The 21,066-nt window shown below is 44.6% G+C and overlaps 1 long non-coding RNA gene across 3 annotated transcripts in view; it reads left to right on the top strand.

Moving 5' to 3' along the window:
* The window catches only part of LOC307210432, a 121,848-nt gene that overhangs the window by 19,986 nt on the left and 80,796 nt on the right, over window positions 1-21,066 (top strand). The window contains exons 3-4 of one of the 3 annotated variants that reach the window (XR_013835995.1): window positions 5,352-5,824; window positions 9,099-9,255. This is a non-coding gene — a long non-coding RNA (uncharacterized lncRNA). Of the gene's footprint in view, window positions 1-5,351; window positions 6,895-9,098; window positions 9,256-21,066 lie in introns of those variants that run through there. The other 2 variants (XR_013835994.1, XR_013835996.1) reach the window with 2 other exon arrangements.

Below are 21,066 nucleotides of genomic sequence, written 5' to 3'. Positions count from 1 at the left end.
GAGTGAGTGAGTGAGTGAGTGAGTGAGTGAGTGACGGGACAGTGCTGGAAGTAAGGGGGGTCACCTCCCTGCTTCCCCATGCTTCAGTCTCTTGAGTCTGAATTTAAGGGATGGTGAGGCTATTATATGCTAAATTCTTAATGCGGGTAGTCAGACCAGGGAGCTCCAGTGTCACACCTAATTGAGTAATCAGTGTGAAATGCATTTCACAATTCTCATCTGAGTACTGTGGTTTACTATTGCATTTTTTATTGGTATACAAAGTCTGTGGCTTTTGTGACTTCCATTCTTTAATTGCTGAAAACCAAATTTGCCACCTTAGTGATCTCACTGTGTTGGCCTATTGTGACATGGGACCCAACATTGCCATGATATATTTGCAGCACGATTCTCTGTCACAAATAGAATGAAGTAGCCATTATAAAGCAATGGAAGTTCTTTCCCTGTCCTGCTAATCTTTTACCTGAAATCTGGAGTGCTACAGAGAGCAGTCACTCTGCTTTTTATGCTGAGCAGCTACCAATATTTTAAAATGTCTCTACAACTGGGAACAATGCCACAATTCTCTTGTCATGTGGTCAAGGAACAGTCACTGAGAAGAATTTTAAAGGGCCCCACACAGACCCATTCTCTACACAGAAATAATTGCATTCCAGTAGAGACCCACTATGGTGGGGACATTACTCAGTAACGTAAGCAGCATAATGATTAATTCAGTTCTGGCTTAGTGTGCAACAAATTTCCTTGTGAATTCTCAAGAAATCAATTGATTTTGCTGTATGCTAAAATATATACAAATATAGTTCCCTAAAGAAGAATTGCACTATCTGAGAATAGCAGATTGCTTGTTGGCCAACATCAACTTATTAATAGAGTAGCAGCAACCATCAAAACTAACCACCTAACGACTAGGGATGGTGGTGATAGTCAATTCAGTTTGCATTAAAGGTAAACCTTCCTAATCTGCACTTGGGCCAGGTTTTAACTCAGTTGTTGCATGTATGGAACGAGGTCCATTCACTCAACCATATTCCCCAAATCTGTTCTGGAGGGTTTGGGGAAACCCCTGAACAGGTTTAGGGGGCAGGCAGGGGACATGTGAGCGGTGGGGGAAGGTCTTGCTGCATGAGCAGACCTCGTTCTGTGCATGTATACCCCACTTAGTTCTACACTGAGTTCCACCCCAAACACAGCCATTCTTCAAAACTTGAAATGCTCCTTATTTTGCAATGCAGTTTTCCACCCAAGTAATGTGTACAGAAATGTATAGACTAAGTATGCATAAAAATGCACAGTGAAAATAACATATGTACAAAAAATTAGGGGAACTGGTTTGCAATTTCCCCCAAAATTATATTAGACAAATTGTATTATATTAGACAAATTATATTATATTAGACAAATTATATTATATTAGACAAATTATATTATATTAGACAAATTATATTATATTATATTAGACAAAATTCCATTAAAAATGTGTAGGTTAGGAGAAATTTTCAGTAAAATGCTGATGAATTCTCATGAAAATTCTCATTTAGAAAAATGCAAACTGATATGGAAAAGTGGGGACCTGAACTTAAGAGTGAAAAAATGATAAACTGAAAGAAGCTGAAGTTGATAGGAGTTGGCTCCTATGGAGCAGGGAAATAGGGGTTCAGATGGTCCCTAAGATATGCTGGACCTAAGTTGTTCAGGGCTTTGTAAATTAATTCAAGGACCTTGAACCTGGCTCAGTAGTAAATGGGTGACCTTGAACCTGGCTCAGTAGTGTGCAGATATTCTACACTAGCTGAAGCTTCTGCACTGGCCTCAAGGGCAGCCGTACATAGAGCACATTGCAGTAATCTAATCTCTCAGCCTGGTCTAAGGTAAAGTATAGGATACTTCAGTTAAACTCTTGAAATGCATCAGATTTCTATACATATCTGAGTTTCACAAATTGCCTTAACATTTTCCCCTCTGGCAAAGAGATCTATTCTTCACTTAATCCAGGAATGACAAACTTGTGGCCCTATAAGGCTTTAAATGTACCAATTTTGAAAAGGGTGTTATTAATTGAAAGATTCAGGCTGTCTGATTATTATAAGATTAATAGAATTAATAAAAGCTAATGCTGAATAGGTAACAGGGCATAAGCTGACAATGGAAGATTCCTGGAATTATTAAGAGCTGATATCTATAGCATCACAGTTGTTCAGAAAGAAGTGAGAAATTGCCCAGTACAAAAATTGGAAAGAATTGCTTGTCAGAGGGTTCTGATTTTTGGACAAGACGTAGGACATTTTATTTTAAGTGACCCAGTTGAAAAGGGTGGTGGTTCTGAAAAGGCATGCTAAAACATGAAAATAGGTGATAGCTAGTTTTGGACCATCAGTAGACTCCTGGTGGATCATGAAAGAAAGGTTTACACCAGGGGTTGTCAACCTGGTCCCTACCGTCCACTAGTGGGCGTTTCAGGATTCTAGGTGGGCAGTAGGGGGTTCTACGGCACAAGCTGAATCCTCCTTCCATTGAGCACTGGTGGGCGGTAAGGAAATTTTACCATCAAGAAAGATGCGTTAGTGGGCAGTAGGCATAAAAACGTTGACTACCCCTGGTTTACACGGTATCATAGATATGAATTGTCCAAGCATGAAACATAAAAACTTGGCATCATTGAAACTGGACCTAAATTAGTTTTTTGAAACTACCTTTTTGAAACCTTTTTAAAACTACCGTATAAAGGCTATACTATTCTCTTCTAATTGAGGAGCCCCACCTCCAGGGGTGTAAAATAGGGCTGCCATATGTCCAGATTTTCCCGGATATTGCTGGGATTTCAAAGGATTTCAACAACTTTTGGGGTGTCCTGGTTTTTACCTTTTGAAATATGGCAACCCTGGAAATATTCTTCTGACTGAGGGAAGTCCCACCTTCAGAGCTGTCTTCCTCAACTTTCAAGCTTTGAGACAGGTTTGGGGTGTTGCTTTCAGGGAGCACCAAGGGGGCACTAAGGGGGAAGAAGGGGGTAAGCCCTTTTGTGCAAGCGGAAGGTCTCACACAGGGCTTGTGCTGATGGGGTTCCTTAAATGAATCCCACCCAATAGCTTTAATCCCTGACAACCCTCCAGATGTTGTTTGGTTCTGGCTCCTATTGTCCTCAGCCAGCATGGCCAGTCCTCAGGGATGAATGGAGCTGTAGTCCAGGAACATCTGCAAGGCCACAGGTCTCTCAATCCCACTTTAATCCATTCTGGTATATAAACATTTCTTACTCCATTAATAATTTGATTATTTCAAAGTGCTAGAAAGAGCAGTGCTAAGCTGTTCAGTGCCATTTTCAGGGCTCAGAGGTGCCATTATTTTCACTTCTACTGTCAAGTAATTTACTACGTGGAGGGGAAACAACAACATAACATGAGTCAATGTGAAAACACAACATAAATGTCAAGCTATGCAGTAAGCTCTGGTATTACAGTTTGCAGTCATTAAGCTACAAATCACATATCAACACTGTGTTTTATGCATCTTTGTTTCACTACAATTATATGTCCTGGGAAGCAACTGACAAGATTGAGCATACTGCAAAATAACAGGTGTGCAGTCCTCACACATGACAATTTACATACCAATAGCTTGTTTCCCTGTATGGAAGTGCCAGGGTCAGTATCACAATGCTGTTGGAATCAGGATTGGATTGGCAGGTGGTGACACAAGAGTAAGAAGAAGAAATTGGGGTGGGGGCTAAATGGTGGGAACCTGAGTCAGAGGAATGGGGAATATTCCCTTTTCACCCTAACTTCAGCCACTTCAGAAGGGGGAGTGGGGGTGCTGGCTCTGCTCCCCTCCACACTTTCCTGCCCAGCAGAGAGCCTCAGAGGAGGCTAGGGAGGGCTTGGAACAGCCAAGGGAAGAGGAGGATCTGGAGGCAGCAGTAACTAAACAGGAGCCTGAAAAGGGAGGTTCAGTTTTGTCACCTTGGACCAGTGACTGCCTTCTCAGATGGGAGCAGACTCCCCTCCCCTCAAAGGCGTGTGCATTTGCAATCCTGACATTTGCACAAAGTCAGCGAGTTTCACATCTAGGCACACCACATCTTTAAAAGCTGTTGGAACTTCTTCATTGTTTCCATCCAGTTCTGAACTTCTGGCCCCTGTTCTTCACCTCCTAAACCAAGACGCCTGAGCCTTGTGTCTGCTACTGAGCATGTACCATGATTTGCCCGAATAAATATCTATTTCTTACTTACAAGTAAAAGTCTCTGCTTGTGTGTTTGGGTTGGGAAAGATACCTGTTTTTCGGTTTGCAGATTGTTTCAAGGAGTGTGAATTAGATAGTTTCTCATTAAAATGCAAACAAAATTGAATTTCTCCTCCATCCCTACATCCATGGGGTGTATGGCAACTTCAGGTGGGTTTCTGGACCTATCCTTTGAACTACGGTATTTATTCTGAAGAGGGACATGATCAAGGGAGCTGACACAGCTTCTTACAATGGGAGAAGGTACCTGCCATGAATAAGCCCCCAGCTCCACTGTGCCAGAGGTCCATCGGGACTGCTTTGAATATTTTACAACTTCCTTGAATTATTAACTATACGTTACTGACTTAATTGAGGGGGGAGTGGCTACGGTACCCTCAGGACATGTTGGTGGGGGGTCTTGAAGACAGCTAATGTGTCTGAGGCCCATGAATAAAGGATGGCAGTGCTGTGTGATGAGGTGTTGGTGATGGCCCCACTTCCCCCATGCTAGGAGGGAATTGGGACAGGGAACCAAAAGGGCAAGGAGACACCAGCTGCTGTGACAGAGGAGAATGGAGCTATATCAAGCCATCTGCTTCCTCCCTCTTTCTGTGATGCAATTAGATATTTGGTTCAATGGTGGGGAAGGGAGAGAACTCCTGAATATGTTAGCTGATGGATTTGAAATGGTGGTGAGGTGCATATGTGTGTGTGTTTGTGAAGAGAGGAACCAAAGCGCACCACAGGAGGCCATTGTCCTTTGTTTCAACTTTGGTATTGTGCTTCACCTCTCAGATGTGAGTTCGATGCTCAGTTTGGGGAAATGAAGGAGGCACAGCTTGAGTCTTGCAGTCTATGGAGAGTCGTGGATTTTGTCCCTCAGAGACACTTTCGCTTCATGGTTTCATCACAGAGAGGGAATATATATCTGTGCCTATCTGCCCCAATGAATCACTTTTGGGGTTCTAAGTGCTGAGGGGGTGGGTGGGTCTTGAATGACAGCCTCCTTAATCTCTTGCATCACAAGCATTCTGGGCCTTTATCCAGTCAGTCAGGCTAGGCTCCATGCCGCAAGGGTGACCTCTACACTGCAGCGCTGTCTTGAGTACTCTCTGCTTGCCCCACAGCCTGAAGATTGTCTGCTGACCTCCCAAAGCAATGGAGAGGCACCGTGCCCTATAAATCCCTTCCCTTTGGTTTGGGCTAGTCCGGCAGCCTGAGCAGCTTGTCGTACTGAGTAGCAATGCAGGACCCCCTCAAAGACGCCTCATCACACCTCTCCAGACTGGTATTTGACCTCCAGCCTGCCCGTAACTATGTCTTCTGCTCCCTCCAGCCCTTAGTTTCCTGATAACCTTGTCCGGTTCGTGACCTTCAGCCTATTCAGGATTAGGCCTTCCTCCTCTGGCTCATGTGGCCTCTGTCAGAACCTTTCCCTGTGGCAGCCTGTCACAAGCTAGGCCTCAAGCCTGACATTTCCCAGTTCCTGGATGCGACAGCTGATGAAGAAGCACACTTTTAACCCAATAACATCTACTGACTTTTCTCCCAGAGAAGATTTAATAAGAGATTTGATCCGGTTTTACAAGGACCAAAGCGGGTGAGTACGAGAGGAAGCTTCTGCTGGAAGATGGCTCTGCGACATGGGTGGGAGAATCCATTGGCTGGGGAGAATTGGCTGCTCGACAGAGGGGAATTAACCAGACCAGTTCTGAAATGTCAGAACAAACTCTCTGTTCAACGTCTGGAAGATTAGTATTGTGCAAATGAATAGGTGGATTTTGCAAACTTTGCCACGAAAGGTGGAAGGTCCTCCATCTTTACCGAAAAGAGATGGTATTGAAATTTCTGCCTTGGATCTTTCTTTCTTTCTTTCTTTCTTTCTTTCTTTCTTTCTTTCTTTCTTTCTTTCTTATAGGAAGGCAGGATAGAATTGTCAAAAATAACTGCAATGTGTTATATATTGGTGGGTGGGGGGTAAGGAAAACAAATGTATGAATACAAAATAAGGAGGGCTGTTTAAGCTGTAGTTCTGTTCTACTAAAAACAACAACACAAAAACCTCTAAGGGGTTACAGCGGATCATAAGAGCATCTCTCCACTACCCTGCGGCCACCCTGGAGCTCCTGAAACTTCACTGCCACCACGCTGCACCATCCCAGTCCCTGCGAGCCCAGCACCACTTCTGCTGGGAAGACATCAGTGATTGCCCCCCTCCCAGCTACTGCTGTGTTTCAGACATAGGGAAATAAATTGCAATAGACTTGAAGAGTATGCAAAGGTAATACAGAAATGTTTCGGAATGCATGATATCCAAGGAAATGCTGAGGGAATATGGCATTTTTGGCTTAGGAACAATACTTCAAATACTTCAGGGTGCTCAATGGATTCCATGTACATTATGCTAGCAATCATTCTCTGCATTCAAACAGAGTTCTCAATTGTCTCCAACAGGGATGCATGAGAACTTCAGTTTGGTCTACGTACTATTCTTTGAAATTCATACTTCTCCAGATTTTGTGATGCAACTTTCCAACCAAAATATGCACGAATATGCATATGTGAAAGTGTGTATGTTAGTGGAAATAACATACAAAAATGCATTATATTTGGGGAGAGAAATTGCTTGCAAAAATGTTTATATTAGGAAAAATGCATACAAAATGTATATATTGGGAGAAATGCTCGATAAAATGCTGATGAACTTTTGTAAGAACTTTAAAAGAAATCAATTGATGTGGAAGTGTGGTGGACTGAAGATAGGAAAAATAAGAAACCAACTCTAATGCATTCACCCCTAGTAGTCTGCTTAAGAAAATAAAATTATTATATTTATTATTCAAGGTCAACAGCAGCCAGAGCATGTGTGCTGTGAAGTAATTACGGCAACGTGCGGTACTGATTTTGGGCACCCACAGTGGGGGGCCCAAATTGGCACCCCTGCCTGGGACACAGTGCCCTGTAAAGCTAGAGGCAAGACCAAGGCCACATCCACACCATACATTTAAAGCACAATTATACCTCCTTAACAAGTGTGGCATCCCCAAAAGAATCCTAGGAACTAGTTAGTTAAGGGTGCTGAGAGATGTTAGGAGACCCAGTTCCCCTCACAATAGGGGTTTCCTAACACCTCTGATCACCCTTAACAAACTTCCGTTCTTAGGGTTCCTTGAGGAAAACTATGACTGTGGTATAATAGTGTTTTATATTTATATATGGTGTTTTATATGGTGCAGATGTAGCCTGACTAATAGGTAGGGTCTAAGTCAAATATCAAATGACTGGATGGCTCCAATATCAGCCTGAAGTCTACTGAGAGCTGAAATATTGCCATCTGGATGTATGTACTGTAGCCTCGACCTCCCTGGATTTGATCAGCCTCTGCTTTTGAGCAAGGCTGGCATCCCTGCTACTGCCTCAGAATCTGGCATGGTGGTGAACACAGGATGCCCAGAACTAAAGGAATTTCCATAGAGGATTCATCTACATTTTGGTTGTTGGCAATATAACATTATCGGAACAGGAGGTAGAGAAGACATGGCTCCTTGGAATTTATCCTCTCCTCCTCTATGTCTGAGAAAGTTTTTGTAACAGGGGTTGCTTCTGTGGCTGCTTCCTGAGATGGCCCAGTGAGAGGATCCCCCTTATTATGATGGTCCCTGATGTCCTAGGATTCCTCTTCTGATGCAGATGCAACATGATGACAAGATTCTGGAAGACAAGATGAAAGCAAGTGCTCCCCAGTTGCATTTTGTGCACAGCCACCAGCCAGGAGAATGCATCATGACATTTGGCTGTTAATATGCAATAAAACAATCTTTGTAAATTTCATTAAAATTGGGTTAAGATAAAAATATGCCAGACAGAACACAGCCAATAGAACCTTAATTGGCTCCTTCCCAGAGGAGAGCTGTGCTCCATTTTCAGTGTTTTTGCCACCAGGACCTACAGAAACAACCACAGTTCTTGTGGCTCCAGAGAAGAACTGTGGCCATGGAGACCCTCCCAAAGGCCACCCCCACAAACACCTCCTGTCCTGAAGCCAATGAAACTTGGCTGCTTATGTATCCATTTTGAAAGCCTATCAATATCTTCCACTGGCCTAGAATGGTTGGTTGTTTATCAGGAAAACTGAAAAATCCATCCTGACAACTGTAATGTTTACACATCTGCTCCAGGTCATCTGGTTGTGTGTTTTATTATATTTTTCATTAGAGGAGAGTAAGAAGGGAGGGACTTTTCATGGAAACTTCAGACAGTAGAAAAACATTCCACTTTCATCAACTAAAGGGGGGTGTTTGCCCATTCAGAGTGAGGACAGTATTGATCCAGGAAGGATTGTTGTTTGGCTTTCTGAGATCATCATTTAGCCAAATCTGATTGGCTGTAGAGCATTTTAATATCATATTCGCCATGTGGTCCCTGATTGGTTGGGATTGCCCATATGACTATTCCTAGCAAGAAGACCCCCCACAAAATGGTGCTGAAATAGCAATAGGCTGTGAAAGCAGCACAGTGCACAAGGTGCATATTTGCTTCATTTGGGTGTTTCCCCCTAAGAAAATGTTTTATGTCCCTGTAATCACCACTCTGCTCTGGAGAATGAAACAGCTTAACATCTGGCTGAGCCCTGTTTTTAATATGCCATAATCTAGAGCCATTCTAGATCATATGTTAGCAATCGCTCAATCTCTCTCTAGCTATAGGCAGGGTCTTGCCATGAAACAATGCAAGATGCTGGTTGACTCCGGTCTACATTTATAATTAGTGCTGGACCTTTTTTCATTAAAACCTATGCATTTCCATTGACTACCTCTCTGAATCTTCCTGGGTCCATGAGGTACGCATAACCAACCCAAATCTCTTTTGCCCAGGGGGAAGAAAAGTGTCGCTAGCTATGCCCTTGTTTGCCAAGTCCCTCCACATGGCCAGTTCATTTCTTAAACTGTGGTAAAGGCGGATGGAGAAAAACACAACTGAGGACAGTAGAGAAGAACTATATCCTATGTATTGGATATGATGTGATACCAGGTAAGCCAAAAGAGCCTTTTGTCTTTTTGAACTTGCACATCACACTGTTATTTCATATTTAGTCTGTGATCCGCTGTCCTCAGTAGCACTGATATTCCCCAAATGAGGTCAACACACTGTTCTGGCAGGCGCTGCAGACAAAAGGTGAGAGACAATCTCTGCCTCAAAGAGCTTTCTGAGCCTGTGTAGAGACAGACGGGAAAAGAGCTAGGGATTGAGCCCAGGTGACCTACCTGTCAGCTCAATAACTGGTGGGTGAGGAGGAGAGACTGAAGGAAAGTCAGGTGCAAGAGGGAAGGTCCCCTGCAAGGAGAGTCGATGGCCAAGAAGAAGAAGAGAAAACACTCGGCAAACACATAACAGCATTTTAAGGCATGCGCCTGTTTTGGCTTCAGGTATAATATTGTCAGTCCAGAGTGTGGCTTCCTGCTGGCTAAAAAGAGATAAAGAGAGGCTCTCCAGCTGCTTGATCCTGCCATGCCAGCCCGGAGAATTTTTATTTTTAAAAAATCACATCATAAGCCACTATTAAAATCATTCAAATGGAATAATACTAAAAATGGGCTGCTTTCCTTGGCTTCAGAGAGCTGCATAAATACGGAGCAAAATCCAGACTAAGTTCAGCGTGTTTCAGTCCTGTTGATTTTAATGAGAGAAGATTTTAATGAGAGAAGAGCATATTCTTGACTTTGTCCTATTGAAATCAGTAGACTTTTAAGTGCCTAACTATTGTGCTAGTTTTAGCTGTGTTCATTCTCATGCATTTGCTCAGACAACTGGACACTTTAAACTCTCACCTAGGAAAGGGACTACAGATTGAAGCTATGCAGGTTGCACTGAGGAATTAAAAAGAGAGGTGGTGTGATTTACATTTGGAGTTTGGCAACTTCAGGGCTGCTTCCAGAGATAGAGGGTGTGTTGGCTAGGGTGGGAGGAAAAAATCAGCATAGTGCACATTTGAATGGGAATCTACCTAATCCACATTTTCTGGAAACAACTCACAAACTAAAATGCAACTGTTCTTTGAAATCTGCACTACTCTGAATTTTGCAATGCAGTTTTCCAACGGAAACATGTGTACATAAATAAATATATTAGAGAAAAGTGTGCATGGGGGTTGTTTTTAAACGATGATGATAATAATGAAAGATTTAATACAGAAATGTTGCAAACTGAGTAAGACAGAGAAATCAGAAACTGAGAAAAACCAGAATTGATAGATTCATCTATCCTGAGTGTTGGTCATTATTGATGGCACAGTCCCAAAGAGGGCCATTTTTGCAACACCTTAAGTCACTTTTGCTTCACATAGTTTAAGATTATTCACTTCTATAATCTCCGCATCTCCTGAATCATTCCCTGATATATGAATTCCAAGGTAGAGTGCCATATTGAAGCACAGTATGAATGGGGCAGAGCAGAGATGGGGAAAGTGTGCCTTGTCTCCAGATGCCATTGGATTCCAAGTCCCAATAAGCCCCAAGCAACATGGTCCAGAGGAATGGTGGGAGTTGCATTCCAACAATTTATAGAAGGTTACAGTTTCCCCAACCCTTGATTATACAGTGGGATTTATAATATTTTGCAAGGCCAAACAACACTATTTGCCACAGAGAAAGAAAGCAGGGAAGGCATGAGCAGGAACATAAGAGGACCCTGCTGGATTAGGCCAGTGACCCACCTAGTCCAGCATCTTGTCTTCGCTGTGGCCCCCCAGATGCCAGTGGGAAATAGACAAGAAGCATTACTGCCTCTGACTGTGGAGGCAGAGCGTAGCCATCGTGTCTAGTTGCAGTGGAGGCATGGAAGGAGGGGACAGGAGGCATTGAGACATTTCTTCATTTGCTCTGGCAACAATTATTTGCCAGCAGCCTTGCTTTCACCATTAGCCATTGAGATTCCTTCAGATGCCAATGATGAGAAGGTGGTCTTCAGTGACTTGTATAGTGCAACAAAAGTGGGACAAAAAATTAAACGGGAACATATGTCCACCCTGAAACTTTTGCAGCTGCAAACAGGGTTGAAAGGGAATTATGCATAACCACTCCAGTACAACCATGAATGCACAATAAACAGGATGTATCGAGGGACCATTAGTATTTATTATATGATTCTTGTTTTTTAGATGAGCTTCCCATGTGTTATTTAACCAATATTATAGCAGCTCTTTAAAGTAGGCAACTATTATTATCCCTTGGACTGCTAAGGCTGGGAGCAAGTGGTTCGCCTGAGGCCACCCTCTGAGCAAATGGCAGAGATGAAGCTCAAAGTAGAGACTGCCCAGCACACAGCTCGATTTCGTAACCACAACACCTTCCCACTGATGTGGACAGTGCTAAATTAGAATAACAAAATGATTTTTGTATGTGTCCACCACAGGCAGGCCCCTTGTGCAGCAGTATGTGGTTGAGTCTCCGCCACTCGGAACAGATCGTGAGTGTGTGGAGGAAAGCTAAATCCCTTCTGTGACTCACTTCTTTAGTCTCAAGAAGGATCGGAATGGGTTGAAAGCTTTTAATTGAATTGGCTTTCTGACACAGGAGTGTTTGCATGATGGACATCATGAGTACCTAATGTCCAAGTGCTAAAAGTTCTGCTGTTGTTCTGAGGGTGGAACTGGGCATTACACACAGACACACACCCATGTAATGAAAGCCAAAACTTCTTATGGAAAAGCAGGGGCAGGGGATCAGGTAGGAGGGGAGAAGGAAGAGGAGATGCTTAATCCATTCCTCACCTGTTACTTCTCACAGCTCTTGATCACTTGCCTCTTGCCTCACAGGGTTGCGAAAGTATGTTTGCGGAGGCAGTTTTGGAGTCCTGCATCTAATGAAGAGCAACTAGGGGAGAAGGATATGGGCACGGAAATGATTAAGCATTTACATATAGGCTGCTTCTTTACAACTTTTTGTTTTTTGTTCCATGCATTAGTGGTTGCATGCGCCCTAAGGCTGCAGTCTGAAGCACATTACCTAGGAGGAGTAAACTCCAGTAAACACACCAGGACAAAGTATGGTGACTTTGCTGCCAAGTAAACATGCATTTGTTTGCATTGCAATGTTCACATTAAGTCCCAGTTGCTCAGCTTACATAGAAATCAGTGGGCCTGCTGGCTTCATTACCAAAAGGTGCAAACACTGATTTTCACAGCAGCAACAGAATGTACTCTAAGTGTGCCTCTGATGTAGGTGGGTTTCATCCCTCCCTTTCAAAACTGCTCCTTTCTGACTGATGTAAGCTGCTATGTAACATTCCCTAAAGTGGGAGTCACCAACCTTCATTGGTGCCCCCATGCAGGTTCAGTCCCTGTCATTTCCATGTAGGGCCGGGGAATACCATTGTCTGGAAACCCTGGATAGCCACTGTCAGTCAGTGTAGACAATAAGAAAGTAAGAAGAGCCTGCTGGATCAGACCAGTGGCCCATCTAGACCAGCATCCTGTAGCCATCCAGATGCCTGTGGGAAACCCTCAGGCAAACCCAAGCTCAGGAGCACTGTCCCCTCCTGCAGTTTACAGCAACTGATATGCAGAGGGATACTACACTAGATGGACCAATAATCTGGCTTGGAATGAAGCAGCTTCCAATATTCATATGAAGCAATTTCTGGCACATCAGAAGGCCAGGAGCAGGGTTTTGGTGTCTCCGATCTTTGATCATCTGAGAGCTGCCAGCCCCTTCTTTTGCATTATTTCAGACTAGCAAAGCAGCTAGAATATTCTCTGCACTGACAGCTGCCTATGTATTTTTTCATATCATTTTTGGATCTGTTTGTCCCACTCCTTGTTTTCAGTAGCCGGTTGTGCTTTCGGGGAGAGTCTGGTAAAGTTTTGGCATCACACTGCAGCAATTGACCGCCTATTCTTTCTCATGGGCATTTACCCATCATATTGCATTGTTGACATAGTGTAAATCTGTTACCCGTGGGATATTGTAGCATTGTGTGAAGGCGAGTGTGTGTGTAAAATACAAATCAGTGTATTCCGGGGGATGTGGAATATGAGAGAGAGAGAGAGAGAGAGAGAGAGAGAGAGAGAGAGAGAGAGACCAGTTTAATATAGACACTGTGGTTTCAGGGACAATTTTCACCTTCCTCTGCCCAATCTGTCTGAGCTGTGGTTGCTAAGCATCACAAAGTATGGAATCCCCAGGATCCGTTTTTGTCGAAATCTTCTCCCCAGGATGCTGAGACCTGCCTGACAGCTGAGAAGGCAGGCTGGATTTCTGCTCTCTGCTTGCAGTGCCTTTTTTTTTTTGGGGGGGGGGGGTCTGGCAGGATGAAGCAGGTTGGTGGGAAGGCTAAAGAGAGCAGCAACGTCTTTCAGCAGAGCCACAGATGGCTGCTGTGCTTCCCTTTAGCTGCTCCAGGCCCTCCTAGGAAGCTGAGTCCAGGACATGATTATTTATCATTTATTGAATGCTGTCAGTGCTGCAGAGCCCTAGAGAGAGACAGTCTCTGCCCCAAGGAGGTTGCTGTCTGGATCAGACAGGCAGGGCAAGGAGGAAGGTGGCAAGGGAGGGTGTGGAGGCCAGGCTTGCTGACAGATGCTTGGCTGGACTTGAGGAATCACTTTGGCTGAGAGCATACAGGGCCAGCTGAAGACAGAGAGCACAAGGGAAAGGGATGGGAGTATTTGGGCTACTGTAGCTCTAAGTGTGAGAGAAAATAAGGGGAAGGACCATAGCTCAGTGGTATAGCATTTGCCTTGCATGCAGAAGGTATCAGGTTCAATCCCCAGCATCTCTAAGTATGACTGGCAAAGGCTGCTGCCTGAAATCCTGAAAGCCACTACCAGTCCATATAACCAATGCTGAGCTAGATAGACCAATGGTCTGACTCAGTATAAGGAAGCTTCCTAATAAAGGTATGTAAGAAGGAGAGGCAAGGATTGTGTCTGCAAATGGATGGAAACCAGGAGTGCTATCTCACCCTCAGGATTGTGGGTGCCAGCCCCTGCAGCGCAGGCATGTGACATCGCATGCAGATGCCTGCATGTGTGCATGTGATATTGCATGTCCATGTTGTAATGGTGGCCGCTGGTGACTCCTCTTCCTCCTCCTATCCCCTGCTAGCAAGGCACCCTTTCCCATGGGGAGCGGCTCTGACTCAGAAGCAGAGATACTTCTCTGCATCTGAGCTCCACCCCCTGGAAAAGGGTGCCTCGCTGGCTGGCTGTGGAGGGCAGAACTGAACTTCTTTTCTCTTGAAGGAAGCACTGCTGCTGCTTGCCAGCTTTTTTCATTGACTTTGTGGGTTCCCAGCCCCACAATTATATTATTGTGGGTGCCCAACCTAGAGTTGGTTCCTATGATGGAAACCAAGAGTAGGGATGGAGAAGGAATTCAATTCAATTCACATTTAAAGGTGAACCTGTCTCATTCACACTTCCTGGAACAATATGCAAAACGAAGCCTTTTGTTGAAATTTGACTTTGAATTTTGCAGTGTAGTTCACCGGCCAAGTGATGTGTAGAGAAATGCATATGCTAGGGTAAATTGTGCATACAAATGCTTATATTAACAAAAATAACATGCCAATATGTGCAATAGTAGAGGAAAATGCATGCATGTATGTATGGGAAATTTGCACCAAAATGCTGATGAATTTTCATGAACAAATCTAATGCAGAAATGCAAAGGACTGAACACTGGAAAAATAAGAAACAAAGAAACCATCCATCCTTGTCCACGGGTGGGCAGAAGGTAGACAAGAGCCCTACAGCTAGGGGGGCAGTGGGTAGACCGTGTGGGCAGGCCCCGCAGTGAGTGCTGTCCAGCATTTTGTCACTCCCCTCAGTGGTGACACCCAGGGCCGTCCGCACCCACTGCACCCCCCTTCCTTCACCCCTGCCCCATAGTTCCCTGTGAAGGGGGATTGATTGTTAAACCACTCTGGAAATTGTAGCTCTGGAAGGGGGTCAGCACCCTTAACTACAGCTCCCAGAATTCTTTGGGGGAAGCCATGACAATTTAAAGCGGTATGATACTGCTTTAAATGTGTGGTGTGAATGTGGCTTAAGGTACAGTAGATTGGCAAGATCTCCCAATTGTTCAGCAACAACAAAATTATTCTCCTCCACCTTAACCCCCCCCACCATATTGCCCAAAATGAAGAAGACTTTCCTAAGAACGTAGTTTCACACTGAAGGACCATGAGCTCAACTCAAAACAAATTCCTGTGCTCACTCAGCAGCTGCTCAGAGGCAGCATATTCTTCACATTCCTAAGTAATGTAGGCTCTAGTCTGTGGGCCCTGGCTCCAGTCAGTGGGTCTGAGGGCTCTAATGCACACAAAGTGGACCCACAAGCCTGAAATCTGCTTTTTCTTACAATCAGCACAGCTGGGAACTGTGATGCCAGTGATGAGCTGGACTTACTAGGTCATCCCTACATTGTTGATGGGGGTGCTGTCATCTTCTCTGCTGCCTACGTAATGCCCCATGCACAGATGATCACTTGGAACTAAATAAATGCCTTAATTAGAGGAGGGCATTTTATGATAGTCCCTTAGCTGCTGTTTTAGGCAGGTGGGGGGATACATGTGATTTATCTCTCCTGCCCCACATGTTTCCCAGTCTCTCTGCAGCTCTGTGCCTGGCTAAGGAGGGCAGTAAGAGCTGTGGGCACACACTAGGGTGTTAATGTGCACATGAATCTCTGTTTCCATGTGAGCTCCAGCTTTGCATTGCTTTTCTTACTCGGGCTATTTCATTTTTTATTTAAAATATTTATATACTGCCTTTCTCATTATATATTTCTACACTGCCTTTTTCAGGGTGGTTCACAATGACATAAACATAACAATACCCAGATCCACTCATGCTGTGTCCCATGGGAACTCTCTTTAGCTACCTGCTTGGCTCCTTCTCTCCCTGATGCACTTGGTTTGGTTAGATACTCCCTGCTGTCAATCAGAGTGTTCTGCCACCTTCCAAGGGGCCCAGCAATCATGAATTATATGTATTCTGGCTGATAGGACTTTCAAGCCAAGTGGAATAGCCTCACTAAGGGCCTCTCCAGACTGGTGGGTTTTTGTGTGTGGATGTTTTCTGCAACGGATCATTGTCGCAATAATAGTGCATTAGTGCTGAATTTATGCTGGATTTTCCACACACCATTCTGCTTTACTAGTTGTTCTGTGATGCTTCCCCAGTGTTACTACACTGCTGCTGCCTGGACACTCCTGCACTGTCCTGCCTCAAGAGCAGGGCAAAAAATAAACTACAACATTTGTGGTATGAAAAGTGACAATATTTCAGGAGGGAGTTACAGAACATGCACTGATCAGAAACAAAGTAGTACGTCTGCCTTAAAACATTCGCAGGGGAAAGCAGTATTGAAAGCAGGATCATGTACAACTGCTTGGATGCTGCCATGAGTGCAAATAATCTGAATGCACAATAGAAAGGATGTCTGGAGAGGCATCAACACTGGTACTCAAACTTTTTTCTCTGGGCCACACTTTCCGAATAAAATTTTTGCTTGTGCCACACCGAATTTTTTATTAAGAAATACATTGGAAAAGGAAAAGAAACAACTAGCACTGCTTGATTTATAACATAGAACAAAACTGTTTTATAATATGATCATGGGACATCTATAAAGTATAAAACAATGCAGCTAAAATTTCTGCCAAAAAATAATATTTTGATACTATACTGTACTGCACTGAAATGTTTAGATGTTTCTTTGATTGCCCTTGAATCTTTCTGCCACACTTGCCATCCTTTCCTGCCATACCAGTGTGGTATGCCACACCCTTTGAGAACCACTGTGTTTATACCTTTAAAACTCATTTGGTACCTGGGCCCTAGATGCAAGATGAGTTTTAAAGCAATGTCAGGATCCAAAAGAACCCTCGTTCCAAGGTGAGCTCAAGGTGAACAGAGGAATGAACAGGAGAGGGCTGGGAAGAATCCAGCTTGCTCAGCCACTATGACCCACACAGAGGAAGGTTGGATTCTGCACTTAGGCCTAGCTAGCCTCTTTGCTTTGGGACAATCAAGAACTGGAACAAAGCAAAGAACAAATCGGTGAAAATTTCCTTATGGAATTAAAAGGGATGGCAGAAGGATAGGTTCCTTCCCAAAGTAGGCTGAGGCTCCCATGACTGTTACGCCCCTGCCCACCTGCTCCTCTTCCAATGATCACCATATACCTCACCTCTCTTGGAGGCTTCAGTAAGGAAGGACAGTGCAGAGCACCAGCCTCAGTTTCCTTTTGCAGTGGCCATGCCATTCCTCACTCCCTGCTTGCTCTCAGCATCTCATGGCTCCTTCATTTATCACCCCCAAGTCAATAGCAGCCATCTGTCATGCCTGACATGCCTTTCTCCTGAGGCTGCTCCTGAGTTGGAACGGCTTCCATGCCTTGGATCTGCCCAGTTCTTTCAACAGCCTAATGTTCAGATTTCTCACAAAGCCTTCTCCTTGCTCCTCCACCATCCCATACCCATAGGTTCATGCTGCTTTCCAGAACTCCAGCTTGCTCACGTGAGACCTATTGTTATGAGCAGCAGCAAGCCACCCAAGCCAAATGTTTTGCTCTAGACTGGGAGTAGCCAGGCTGGGGCACTTCAGATGTTCTTGGACTCCAACTCCCATCAGCGCCAGCCAACATGACCAGCGGGCAGGGATGATGGGAGTTGTAATCCAGCAACATCTGGAAGGTACTGCATCGACTACCTCTGCTCTAGAAACTAGGCCTCAGTTGCCCTGCCTACTGAAGAATTACCTGATATGGCTCATTCACTCCACGTGCAGCTGCTAGAGAGGTAATATGTAGGATTGCCATTTTGGGGGAGGATGAATTTGCATGCAAATGCAGGTGAATGCTCACAGCATGAGAATGTACATGTAGATCTGACTGCTGCTGGCTGTGTCGGCTGTGGCATATGCAGCACTTCAGTCTCAGTACTTGAGCCACTGGGTAAGCCAGCTCATTCACATATTGCCTTTTTGCTAATTTGATGCTGAATAACACACAGGAAGTAGCCCAGGCAGTGAGCGAGAAGATAATGGGATCAACCTGGCATCCCAGTTGGCGATCAGAATCCCCAGCCAGTGTAAACCAGACCTAAAGCCAGTAGATAATTCTAAGCAAAGTTGGGCTTAGCTCTAGCAGCCCCTCAAGACCCAGAGAGTGGCAGGTGTCAAGTGAAGGCAGTAGGGGGACAGGGGCTGCCACATGCTGAGATGGCGCATTGCATGGGGCCTGGAACTGATCCCAGCAGCCTGACTTCTTGTCTAGCAGGCGGCTGTTCCACCTGTTCCATTTGGAGTCTCCCCACACTGCATGTGTGTCTGTACAGGAAGGAGGGTGGTTGGGGCCGAAGAAGCTGGTGAGGCCAGATCTTCCCAGCAAGAGCCATGTCCCTGTCCTGCTATTACCATATTTATGAGGCTCAGCAGAGCGTAAGCATCCTAACCTGCTGCCGACCTCCCCCTTCGCAGCGTCCTTCCCCTTCACCAGCAAGGGTGCCATGAGATATTCATGAGCAGCCTCGTTCCTGTCGAGCTGGGGCCTAAGGCTGGCTGGCAGCGAGTGCATTTTTTATTAATGGGCTTCTGGAGTAAGGGGTATGCAGATGTGTGTGCATGCGTGCGCGTGCATAGAGCCCAGAACTGCCAGCACGCTAGAGCGAGTCACAGGGAGAGACAGATGCACGCTGCAATCGTGGATCGCCCTAATATCCATGCTGTACATATGGGTGCACCCATGCTGTGCATATACATGCATTAATATGTACATGCCTAGCCCTGGTAGGCAGTTGCCACATATATACAAATACACATCCCACAGAAACACAAAATACAGACGGGACATCCCAAGTGCCTGTCCGTTCCTTGTAGCAGTTCCCAACATTTACAGCACATTTGCATTATTCCCGCTCTGGATTTAATGTGAGAGGCTCCTGGTTTGGTGGTGTGGCAATCTGGCAGCAAGCAGAACTCAAACACACCACATAGCAAGCACAGAAACATATGTGCATATACCCTGAGTAGCATTGTGGGGTGGGGGTAACACATGCTTGATGCAACATTGTCTAACTTCACTGCAAACAAATCAGAATGAATGCTCAGTAAATAGCTGATGTTGTCTAACCTCCCTGCAAACTTTGTGCTCAATAAACATGTCATCAGGAAGATGAGAGAGAAGCTAGTTCCCCATCATCACTGTCAGCTGGGATTGTGAGAGCAGTGTTGTTTTTTGTTTGCTTGCTTGCTTTCCTTTTCTACCCTAAGAATAGTCATAGTGGCTGAGTACTGCTACCAACATTAGGCCCCATGGATACCAATAATTGCAGCATGTGCTTTGTAGAGCATAGGGTGGCTCTGCAGAAACATGTAGGTTGAGTCTCCAGTCCTGCCCCACTAATCTTGTACTGAAAGCTGGAAGCTGTGTGTCTTATTGTCCTACAGAAACAAATGAGTAGGTAACAAGAATAGTGCTTCGCTTATCTCCTTGCACAAAGACCGCTCAGGCCTTCATTGTGTGACATTTGGGGCTGTTTTCCCGCCACTTTTCTTTTGACACAAGTGTGTTACATACAATTCCCTGGAGCAGTAGGGACATTTAGGGCACTGATTGCTTTCAGACAGTGCGGAGGGCGGAAACATAGACTTGTATTCAACTAAGTTCCACTCAGAGTAGACCCGCAGAAATTCATGAACTTAAGCTAGTTATGACCATTAATTTCAGTGGGTTTACTCTGAGTAGGACTAACACTGGATACAAGCCATTCGTACCAAGGGTGCAATCCTACGCACGTTACTTGGGAAGAACTGCAACTGAACTCGGTGAAGCTTAAATTGAACATGTAAGGCTGTAAGGTTATTGCAGAGGGATGCATTACCAATTTTAGTGATGCACATTTGTTACGTGTACATTTTATTGAATTCTTTTATTGCTGAACCTTTCCTGTGTCTATGTTTCTTCTCCAACAGTAGCAGCAACAAATATTTAAGGTTTTGATCTCTTAGCCTCATCCGGAGAAAAATGGCTTTTAAAATGCAGCTGTTTAGCACTACCCTCCTGCCCACCTCTAATGCACCTTAAATCACTCTCACCTTTCACATTATAGCCATTTGGCAGCAGTCCTGACCCGGATGCTTGTTCTGCTGCCATGTGCTTTGGCCCTTGTTTTTGACCTATACTCCTCTGCATGGCTGCTCTAGTCTGCTTCTCCTGTTCTCCTTCTCCAGCCTAACTCGATGTTCCTTTCTCCTATCCTGCTGCACCTGCATGCCCATTTTCCTCCTTCTTAGAAATCCCAAGGAGCCCAGCTGCTGCCTCCATGAGCTGATCTCCCTCGCTATGATGTGTGTCCTGCACTATACTACCTTGAGGGATATTCACTTCCCTCCTGGATCCCTGCTTGGATGCAGCAACCCTATAATCCAGCGTTAACTTCATCTTGGACTCTGTCCAGCAAAGACCACACATGCCTGGTTTGCAGCATTTGCTGCCTGATCTATGTATATTTACTCTGAAAAAAGTCCTGATACTTAGGACACTTCAACACAGCAGTTTATTGTGGACTTGATCCTGCTCATGTGAGCAAGTTTAGTGCAGCATCCTCATGAAAACGCTGCCCTGTATTATTTCCCCATTTAATCTGGATTTAGCATTTTTGGTAGAACGGTTTGATGAGAATCAAGGTTGCTTTTTAATAATATTTTTCCTGTATATCAGTATACATAGGAATATTACACACTAATATTTCCATCTTTAGAGAGTTGTTGCCTAAGTTTCACTAATGTTTCACTCTTTAAAAGTGATGTCTCCAAAAGTGCTTTTAGGCAATCCTAAA

The sequence above is a fragment of the Podarcis cretensis genome (genome assembly GCF_951804945.1).
Source record: "Podarcis cretensis genome assembly, chromosome: 2".
Lineage (NCBI taxonomy): Eukaryota > Metazoa > Chordata > Lepidosauria > Squamata > Lacertidae > Podarcis > Podarcis cretensis.
The sequence above is the reverse complement of the archived record's forward strand: the minus strand, read 5'-3'. Positions and strand labels throughout refer to the sequence as shown.